We start from the raw sequence: 10,243 nt of genomic DNA on the forward strand, positions 1-10,243 counted from the left end.
GTGTAACACATCAGGTGTAGGGGACAAAGGTATGTTTTTGTCCCCAGTCAAATCCCCACATTACTTAAAGTGCTTCATTCATACTTACCTATTATGTTTGTAAGAAGGCTTAGGAGATTTCAAACCAATTTGGGGGTAGAAATTTCAATTTCTTATGCTATGGAAGATAACCAAACAAATAATCCTTAAGTGATTCTGCAATTTAGAGACACACAAAATCTTTTACAATGTTTTTGATCGTTGATCACTATACTTCTAGTTCTATGGGTTGTATACATACACATCTTACCTTCATCCACAGTTGTTATTTCTTCCTCCGTTATTTGACTTCCTGATCCTGCTGCTGTTTGTGCATAAAAATAACACGTACACTGAGTGCTGAAATTTAAATTTTTTAAAGTCCAATGGGTCTTGTTGGCAGGAATTTTGAAATCTACCAGAGGGCCTAACTCATGCATGCTGTTAACAAAACAAAATAATAAAATAAATGGACAATCCAAACAAAATTAAACACACTGATACAGAGAACAGAGCAGTGATCTGTTCTTAGAAGGGAAGAGGCATGGGGGGAGGTTGAAATGGGTAAAGGGGTCAACTGTATAGAGACGGATGGAAACCAGACTTTTAGTGGTGAGCACACTGTAGTATATACAGAAGTCAAAATACAGTGCTGTACACATGAAACTTACATAATGTGAAAAACCAATGGTACCACCATTAAAAAAAAAAGAACAAAGTGCATTCCCCATTCATTGCTCTAGGAATAATACTACCTTAAATAAATGTGTCAACCAAAAATATGAAACCTGGATTACACTGATTTTTGTAATCTTATTCTCCCTTTGTCCAACATATTTGATAACCTTACAGAGCCCTATAAGTGGGAGATTGGAATTGACATATAACCACAACTATGTATAAAATAGATAACTAACGAGGACCTACTGTATAGCACAGGGAACTCTACTCAAAACTCTACAGTGGCCTATATGGGAAAAGAATCTAAAAACAGAGTGGATATATGTGTATGCATAACTGATTCACTTTGCTGTACACCTGAAACTAACACAACATTATAAATCAACTACACTTCAACAGAATTTTACAAAAAGATAGTGATCTCAAGGTACATGCTGTGGTTATAATACAAATGCATATGTATATGTACATATATACACAGATATTTAATTTTGTTTTTGCATGCCTTTTATTATTTTTTATTTTTTTAGTTTATATTAGGATTTATTCTTGACATTGACTTTTTAAATTTCTTAGACCTTTTTTGGAATTGCATTAGTATTTTTTTTAAAAGAGCTTCTATGGTATTGCATTTTAAAAACAATTTTGTTTCCACCAGGGGAGGGCTTCAGGAGGCAAGAGCAGTTTTTCAAACCTTTCCCCTCATACAAAAGTATTCTGTGAGTTCTTTGGATATGTAGTACAGATGTCACATGCCTCCCATTGCTCCCAGGATGACAAACAGTTATGAAGAGAATAACAACAACAACAACAAGGTATAATCGGCTTCCTCTGAGCCATGTGCTCTTATACATGAGCCAGGCATTTTTACACTTTCATACATGAGGAAACTGAGGTCCAGAGAAGTTAAGTTACTGGTCCAAAGGTCACGCAATTAAGAAGGGCAAAACCTTAAGAAACGAAGGAGTGGAAATTTTTCAGTGTGTTTGTTTGTTTGTTTTTTAATTCTGCTTTCAACAACCTGCATATAAGCAGTTCTGAGAGTGCAGGCTTCCTTCCACAAATACTTATTGAAACCCTACCATGAGCCATTCAAAGAAGGATGGCAAGATCAGAGTTCCTAAGCTGTGACTTCGGCACTGGATAGAGGCATGCAAGGTCATAAGAAGGTCCTTGCAATGTGAAAACATCTCTTTCCTATTTAACGGCAAACTCTTCCCATTTCCGTTCATAGGAGGAGGTGGCCCCCACGACACCTGACACCTATTGTCTATTCTTCTTCATCCACTCACCCTTGGGCTTCTCCTCCCATGCCGTGAAATGTTGCCCCAGGTGAACGGTGCTCTCCTAAAGGTCAGGCCTCCTGAGCACAGAGATTCCTTATCTTGCACCTCTTCTCTGTGGCATTTGGCACTCTTACCAACTTTCTCTTCCTTGAAACTCCCTTTTCTTGAAACTCTAGTGACTGCCCCAAACCACCCTTTTCCCATTCACCTTCCATTCCTCTGATGTTCTTTCTTGATCTCTTTTATTATAAGTAATCTCCAAACTTGGAACTTTAAAGGTGTTTTGTGCCTAATTAACTCACAATGGTTTTAATGAACTAAAAATGTCAACATCATGCCAAGGGGTGGGGGTGGGAAAACTTCACGAGGAAAGCCCACAGTAGCCCCTGGCTTTGCTCACCGACCCCATGAGAAGCTGGGTTCCAGCTCCAGCACAGCGATGAGCTTGGCTGTGTCTCTTCCAGGCACTTGCTGTCAACCTTCAAAGCCACAGCAGCTCATTGTTTGCTAGGAACTCTATTTAGGAAAGACAAAGGCTGCTGGCTGTGGAAAGACTGCAGGTGTGGACAGAGGGCCAGGCTTAAAGGCCTAGATCTGTGAATAGCACTTACTTTGTTGGGTGCTGATTTTATTTATTTTTTTTCATCTTTATTGGAGTATAATTGCTTTACAATGTTGTGTTAGTTTCTGCTGCACAACAAAGTGAATCAGCTATATGTATACATATATCCCCAGATCCCCTCCCTCCTGAGACTCCCTCCCACCCTCCCTATCCCACCCTCTATGTTGTCACAAAGTATCGAGCTGATCTCCCTGTGCTATGCAGCAGCTTTCCACTGGCTATCTATTTTACATTTGGTAGTGTGTATATGTCAATGCTACTCTCTCACTTTGTCCCAGCTTCCCCTCCCCCACCCCCGAGTCCTGAAGTCCATTTCTACGTCTGTGTCTCTATTCCTGCCCTGCCACTAGGTTCATCAGTTCCATTTATCTAGATTCCATATATATGTGTTAGCATATGGTATTTGTTTTTCTCTTTCTGACTTACTTCACTCTGTATGACAGACTCTAGGTCCATCCACCTCCCTACAAATAACTCAATTTCGTTCTTTTTATAGCTGAGTAATATTCCATTGTGTATATGTGCCACGTCTTCTTTATCCATTCATCTGTTGATGGACATTCAGGTTGCTTCCACGTCCTGGCTATTGTAAATAGTGCTGCCATGAACATTGTAGTACATGTATCTTTTTGAATTATGATTTTCTCATGACATATGCCCAGTAGTGGGATTGCTAGGTCATATGGTAGTTCTATTTTTAGTTTTTCAAGGAACCTCCATACTGTTTTGCATAGTGGCTGTATCAATTTACATTCCCACCAACAGTGCAAGAGGGTTCCCTTTTCTCCACATCCTCTCCAGCATTTATTGTTTCTAGATTTTTTGTGTTTTTTGATGATGGCTATTCTGACTGGTGTGAGGTGATACCTCATTGTGGTTTTTGATTTGCATTTCCCTAATGATTAGTGATGTTGAGTATCTTCTCATGTTTGTTGGCAATCTGTATGTCTTCCTTGGAGAAATGTCTATTTAGGTCTTCCGCCCATTTTTGGATTGGGTTGTTTGGTTTTTTGATATTGAGCTGTATGAGTTACTTCTCTGTTTTGGAGATTAATCCTTTGTCAGTTGCTTCATTTACAAATATTTTCTCCCATTCTGAGGGTTGTCTTTTTGTCATGTTTATGTTTCCTTTGCTGTGCAAAAGCTTTAAGTTTCATTCGATTTTTTATTTTTGTTTTTATTTCCATTATTCTGGGAGGTGGGTCAAAAAGGATCTTGCTATGGTTTATGTCAAAGAGTGTTCTGCCTATGTTTTCCTCTAAGAGTTTTATAGTGTCCAGTCTTACACTTAGGTCCTTAATCCATTTTGAGTTTATTTTTGTGTATGGTGTTAGGTATGTTCTAATTTCATTCTTTTACATGTAGCTGTCCAGTTTTCCCAGCACCACTTATTGAAGACGCTGTCTTTTCTCCATCATATGTTCTTGCCTCCTTTGTCATAAATTAGATGACCATGTGTGCCTGGGTTTATCTCTGGGCTTTCTATCCTGTACCACTAATCTGTATTTCTGTTTTTGTGCCACTACAAAACTGTCTTGATTACTGTAGCTTTGTAGTATAGTCTGAAGTCAGGGAGCCTGATTCCTCCAGCTCCATTTTTGTTTCTCAAGATTGCTTTGGCTATTCGGGGTCTAGTGTTTTTCCATACAACTTGTAAAATTTTTTGTTTTAATTCTGTGAAGAATGTCATTGGTAATTTGATAGGGATTGCATTGAATCTATAGATTGCTTTGGTTAGTACAGTCATTTTCACAATATTGATTCTTCCAACCCAGCAACATGGTATATTTCTCCATCTGTTTATGTCATCTTTGATTTCTTTCATCAGCGTTTTATAGTTTTCTCAGTACAAGTCTTTTGTCTCCTTAGTTAGGTTTATTCCTAGGTATTTTATTCTTTTTGTTATGATGGTAAATGGGATTGTTTCCTTAATTTCTCTTTCTGATTTTTCATTGTTAGTGTATAGGAGTGCAAGAGATTTCTGTGCATTACTTTTGTATCTTGCAACCTGAACAAATTCATTGATAAGCTTTAGGAGTTTTCTGGTGGCATCTTTGGGATTTTCTATGTATAGAATTATGTCACCTGCAAACAGTGACCATTTTACTTCTTCTTTTCCAATTTGGATTTCTTTTATTTCTTTTTCTTCTTTTTGCCATGGATAGAACTTCCAAAACTGTGTTGAATAACAGAAGCGAAAGTGGGCATCCTTGTCTTGTTCCTGATCTTAGAGTAAATGTCAGCCTACAGCTAAAACATGCCTGGGATATCCAGGAAGATGAACTGTCTGAGCAGGAAGAGATTTGAAAAGTCACCTAAGTACCATGTCTCCTGGTGGTGGGGTTCCACCTTCAGGCTCTTTCCTTAGAGTCTCAACACCTAGGGAAAACAGCACTCTCAACAACCAGCTTTGCACAGCTTGGTATTTGTCTGGGGCATGAAGGGGAAACAGGAAAGGAAATGAGACACAAGCCCTAGGGTGTTTGGACAGGCACAGGCTACAGTAATTTCTAATCAGGACTTTTCCTGAGGCTCAGGTTGCCCCAGTAACCAGAGTGGGTCTTGAAGCAATTCTGCTGCCTTGTGGCCAGTTCCTGAAACATTAAGTTGAAAACTGGGTCTCAAGGTCACTGCAATTCACAAGAACTGCAGGGTAGTAAAGAACACCTGCCCTTGAAAAATGTCCTGCGGTAAGTCATTAAAAAGCTCTTTAAGGCAGAGCAGAATTGCAAGAACCGGATTTCAAGAGGTAGATTTGACTTGCCATTTAAAACATATGAAAAGCTGCTCAACATAACATCTTAGGGAGAAACAGGAACTCCCTTTTTGGCCAACCAAATATACGGGAAATGCAAATCAACACTACAAAGAGGTATCACCTCCAACCAGTCAGAATGGCCACCGTCACAAAGTCAAAAAACAAGAAATGCTGGAGAGGGCGTAAAGAAATGAAAACCCTGCTACCCTGATGGTGGGGATGTAAATTGCTAACAACCGCTTTGGAGAACACTATGGAGTTTCCTAAAATATCTAAACAATAGAGCTACAGAGGATAAGACACGTCCACTCCTGGGCTTGTATCTCTGGAGGACCATAAATCGGCAAGACAAGGCACCCCAACATTTTGTGCAGCTCTGCTTACGAGAGACTAGACTTGGAAGTAATCTTTAATGTCCTTGGAAGGAAAAAAATTGATAAAGAAGATGTGATACAAATGTATAATGGAATATTACTCAGCCATGTAATGAATGAAGTCAGGCAAGTTGTAGCAACTCGGATGTCCCTAGAATTGTACTGCCTGATTCCCACTACACAGGTCCCAAATCTCCAGGTGCAGGAGTGACAACCTATAGCTGAAACATGCCTGGGACACCCAAAGGATGGTGGACCCTCTTGGCAGGAAGAGATTTGAAATGTCACCTAATCTCCACATCTCCCCCCTCCAGCCTCTTTCCTTAGAGGCTCCCCACAGGGGGAAGACAGCACCCTCAAAAGCTGGTTTTACACAGCTTAGAATTTCTCCAGGGGATGATGGGGAAGAGGAGGGAGGAATGAGACACAGGGCCTGGGGTGTTTGGACATTAATAGGCCACTCTAATTTCCAATAAGCTGAGGTCTTACTCGAAGGCTCAGGTTGCCTCAGGAACTGGAGTGGGGCTTCAGGCAATGCTGCTGCTTTGTGGCCAGTTCCTGAAACAACAAGTTGAAAACAGGTGCTCAGGGGCACTGCAATTCACAAGGCCTGCAGGGTTGTAAATGACACCCACTGTTGAAAAATGTATTGGGATAACTCATTGAGAAGCACTTGAAAACAATTCAGAATTGCAGGAACTGTATTTCAAGAGGTACATTTCAGTTGCCATTAAAGCCCATGAAAACCTGCTCAGCATCGCAATGATTGGTTTGGACAAAAAGGGCGTTGGGGTTTTTCCATAAGATATTATGGGAAAACCCAAATGCCCTTTCTGGCCAACAAAATAGGCAGGAAATGCAAATCAACAGTACAAGGGCGTATTACCTTCCACCAGTCAGAATGGCCATCGTCACAAAGTCGAAAAACAAGAAATGCTGGAGAGGGCATGGAGGAAAGAAGACCCTGCTACTCTGGTGGTGTGAATGTAAATTGCTAACAGCCACTCTGGAGAACAGTATGGAGTCTCCTAAAATATCTAAACAATAGAGTTACAGAGGATAGGGCACATCCTCTCCTGGGTGTTTATCTCAGGAGAACCATAACTCGGCAAGACTAGGCACCCCAAAGTTTAGACCAGCTCTGTTTACAAGAGACTAGACATGGGAGCAACCTGAATGCCTGTGGGAAAAAAAGGTGGATAAAGAAGATGTGGTACATATGTACAATGGCATGTTACTCAGCTATGAAATGAATAAAATCAGGCAAGTTGCTGAAATTTGGATGTCCCTGTAGTTGTACTGCCTGATCCCCACTACATAGGTCCCAAATCTCCAGGTTCAGGGGAGCCAACTTACAGCTGAAACATGCCTGGGACACCCAAAGGATGGTGGGCCCTCTGGGCTGGAAGAGATTTGAAATGTCACCTAATCTCCACATCTCCCCCCTCCAGCCTCTTTCCCTAGAGGCTCTCCAAAAGGGGAAGATAGCACCATTAAAGGCCAGTTTGGGGCTTCCTAGGTGGTGCAGTGGTTAAGAATCCACCTGCCAATGCAGGGGACACAGGTTTGATCCCTGCTCCAGGAAGATCCCACATGCCACGGAGCAACTAAGCCCATGTGCCAAAAAAACAAAACAAACAAACAAAAGCCAGTTTTGCCTGGTATGAAAATTTTCCAGGGGATGAACTGGAAGCAGGGGAAGGAATGAGACACAAGCCTTAGTGTTTTGGGACAGGAACAGGCCACTCTAATTTCCAGTTAAGTGGAGGACTTACCCAAAGGCTACGGTTGTCCCAGGAACTGGAGTGGGGCTTCAAGCAATGCTGCCACCATGTGGCTGGTTCTGGAAATGTCAAGTTAAAAATCAGTGCTCGAGGGCATGGCAATTCACAAGGCCTGCAGGGATGTAAATGACAGGTATCTTCGAAAGGTGTCTTGGGATAAGTCAGCGAAACCCACTTGGAAAACAAGGCAGAATTGCAGGAACCAGATTTCAAGAGAAAGATTTAACTCACCATTGAAGCCCATGGAAAGCTGCTCAACATGGCCAAGGATTGGTTTGGCCAAAAAGGGCATTCGGGGTTTTCCATGACATGCTGGAAATGCAAATCAACACGACAAAGAGGCCTCACCTCCTCCCAGCCCAAATGGCCAGCGGGACAGTTAAAAAACAAGAAATGCTGAGGAGGGAGAGGAGAAAAGGGATCCCTGCTACTCTGATGCTGAAAATGTACATTTCTCACGGCCACTCTGGAGAACAGTAGGGAGTTTCCTAAAAACTTTCAACAAGGGAGCTACAGAGGATACGGCACGTCCACTCCTCGGTGGAGATCTTGGGAGAAGAGTTCCTCGACGAGACAAAGGGACCCCAAAGTTTAGTGCAGCTTTGTTTACAAGAGCCTAGAACTGGAAGCAACCTAAATGCCCTTGGAAGGTAAAAATGGATAAAGAGGGTGTGCTCCATATGGAAAATGGAATAGTACTCAGTCACGCAATGAATGAAGTCAGGCCAGTTGCAGCAACAGGGAAGGACCTAGAGAGGGACTTCCTCATCCCCACTACCCAGGTTCCAAATCTACAGGGGCAGAAGAGCCAACACACAGCTCAAACATGCCTGGGACACGCAAAAGATGCGGGAACTGCTTGGGAAAGTCACCTCATCTCCACATCTCCCCCCTCCAGGCTCTTTCCTCAGAGTCTCCCCACAGGGGTAAGATAACACCCTCAGAAGCCGGTGTGCGTGGCTTTAAATTCCTCCGGGGGATGAACGGGAAGCTGGGATAGGAAAGAGACACAAGCCTTTATGTGTATGGACTGAAAGAGGCCACCCTCCTTCCCAAAATGCCGAGGACTTACCCAAAGGCTCAGGGGACCGCAAAACCAGAGTGGGGCTGAAAGCAATGCTGCCGCCTTGTGGCCGCTTTCCAAAACAGCAAGTTGATAGACCAGGGCTCAGGGGCATGGCAATTCCCAAGGCCCGCAGGGTTGCAAATGACACCTGCCCTCAAAAAAGGTCTTGTGGGTAAGTCATGGAAAGGCACTCAAACCAGGGCAGCATTGCAGGAACCAGATTTCAAGAGGTAGACTGGACTTGCCACTAAAGTACAGGAAGAGCTGCTCAACATCACCAGCGACCGGTCTGGCCAAAAGGGGTGTATCTTTTTGGTCAGAGAAACATACCTGAAATGCAAATCAACATGACAAAGAGGAATCCTTTCGCCCCAACCCAAATGTACCTAAGCACAAAGTTGAAAAACAAGAAATGCAGGAGACGGCTAGGAAAAAGGGATCCCAGCAACTCTGATGGTGGGAAAGTACATTGTTCACGGCCACTCTGGAGAACAGTAGAGAGTTCCAAGAAAGTCTCAAGAATAGAGCTATAGAGGATACAGCACATCCACGCCTGGGCGGAGATCTCGAGAGAATCAAATGTCGACGAGACACAGGCAACCCAACATTTAGGGCAGCTGTGCTTACAGGAATCTAGACCAAGAAGCAACCCAAATGCCCTTGGAAGGAAAAAATGGATCCAAAAGATGTGCTACATGTGGACAATGGAATCTTACTCAGCCACGCAATGAACGAAATCAGGCCAGTCAGTGGCAGCAACAGGGATGGCCCTAGAACTGGAATCCCTGCTCTCCACTAAAAAGGTTCAAAATCCCTGGGCGAAGTGGAGCTAACCTACTGTGCAAACATGCCTGGGACACTCAAATAATGGTGGACCCTCTGAGAGGGAGAGCCTGAAAAAGTCATCTCATCTCCTCAGCTCCCGCATACAGCAACTTAACTCAGCGTCTACCCACAGCGAGAAGACAGCACCTTCAGAAGCCGGTTCTGCATGGCTTGGAATTTCCAGGGGGTGAATGGGAAGCAGCGGAAGGAAAGAGACACAAGCCCTGGTGTGTTTAGACAGGAAGAGGTCTCCCTCCTTCCCAAACTGCGGACAACTTACCCGAAGGCTCAGGTGGCATTGGTAACCAGAGCGGGGTTTGAAGCAATGCTGCTGCCTTGTGGTCGCTTCACAAAACAGCAAGTTGAAAACCGGGGCTCAGGGGCAAGGCAATTCCCAAGGCCCGCAGGGTTGCAAATGACACCTGCCCTCGAAAAATGTCTTGGGGGTAAGTCATCGAAAAGACTTGAAAAGAAGGCAGAACTGCAGGAACAAGATTTCAAGAGGTAGACTGGACTCGCCACTGACGCACAGGAATTGCTGCTCCACATCGCCAGTGACTGGTCTGGCCAAAAAGGGCGTAAGGTTTTCTCCATAAGATATTATGGAAAACCCCAACGCCCTTTTTCACCAGCCAAACATGCCTGAAATACAAATCAAGAAGACAAAGAGGCAACACCTCGCCCCCAATGTGAACGGCTATCAGCACAGAGTCGCAAAACAAGAGATGCTTGAGAGGGCTAGGAGAAAAGGGAACCCTGCAACTCTGATGGCTGAATGTACATTGTTCACGGCCACTGTGGAGAACAGTAGGGATTTCCTAAAGAACAC

The 10,243-nt window shown here is 43.3% G+C and overlaps 1 long non-coding RNA gene across 1 annotated transcript; it reads right to left on the minus strand.

Moving 5' to 3' along the window:
* Nucleotides 1-88: 88 nt before the first annotated feature.
* LOC130850947 (uncharacterized) lies at nt 89-6,298 on the minus strand. The gene is made up of 3 exons (XR_009053078.1): nt 6,229-6,298; nt 290-343; nt 89-157 (listed from the first exon to the last, which is right to left on the minus strand). It is a non-coding gene; the product is annotated as an uncharacterized LOC130850947 (long non-coding RNA).
* Between the last annotated feature and the right edge of the window lie 3,945 nt (nt 6,299-10,243).

Source organism: Hippopotamus amphibius, chromosome 4 (genome assembly GCF_030028045.1).
Source record: "Hippopotamus amphibius kiboko isolate mHipAmp2 chromosome 4, mHipAmp2.hap2, whole genome shotgun sequence".
Classification (NCBI taxonomy): domain Eukaryota; kingdom Metazoa; phylum Chordata; class Mammalia; order Artiodactyla; family Hippopotamidae; genus Hippopotamus; species Hippopotamus amphibius.